Below are 976 nucleotides of genomic sequence, written 5' to 3' on the forward strand. Positions count from 1 at the left end.
CAAGATAAGATTCTAGAACTTAAAGATTGAACCTTTCTTAACAAGAAGGTAAGAAACTTCAAATTTTTGAACCAATCACATTACTTGTTAGCTAATTTTCGAAAATTTGATATAAAGATAAGAAAAAGATTTTGAAAATATTTTGAAAAATAATTTTTGAAATTTTCGAAAATTATATAAAAAATGAAAAAGATATGATTTTTGAAAAAGATTTTGAAAAGATAAGATTTTTGAAATTTTGACTTGACTTGCAAGAAACAACTAATTTTGAAAATTTTTGACCAAGTCAACCCAAAATTTCGAAATTTTGGAGGAAAATAAGGAAAAGATATTTTTGATTTTTGAATTTTTAAAGAAAAACACAAAAATGACCCAAAACATGAAAATGTTGGATCAAGACACAAGATGCATGCAAGAATGCTATGAATGTCAAGATGAACACCAAGAACACTTTGAAGATCATGATGAACATCAAGAACATTATTTTGAAAAAATTTTTGATGCAAAGAAAACATGCAAGACACCAAACTTAGAAATTTTTAATGCATGGAAAATATGAATGCAAAAATGCACATGCAAAACAACAAAAGACACAAAACAAGAAATCATCAAGATCAAACAAGAAGACTTGTCAAGAACAACTTGAAGATCATGAAGAACACTATGAATGCATGGGATTTTCGAAAAATGCAAGAGAAATTTTTAAAAGCATGAAATTGACACCAAACTTAAAAATCAACACAATACTCAAACAAGAAACACAAAATATTTTTTGATTTTTATGATTTTCAAATTTTTTTGTATTTTTATTGATTTTTTTTCAAAAAACATTTTTGGAAAAACGAAAAATAAAAGAAAAATTTTTGAAAAAGTTTTTGAAAAGAAAGTTACCTAATTTGAGCAACAAGATGAACCGTCAGTTGTCCATACTCGAACAATCCCCGGCAACGGCGCCAAAAACTTGGTGGACGAAATT

This window comes from Arachis duranensis, chromosome 10 (genome assembly GCF_000817695.3).
Source record: "Arachis duranensis cultivar V14167 chromosome 10, aradu.V14167.gnm2.J7QH, whole genome shotgun sequence".
NCBI lineage: Eukaryota > Viridiplantae > Streptophyta > Magnoliopsida > Fabales > Fabaceae > Arachis > Arachis duranensis.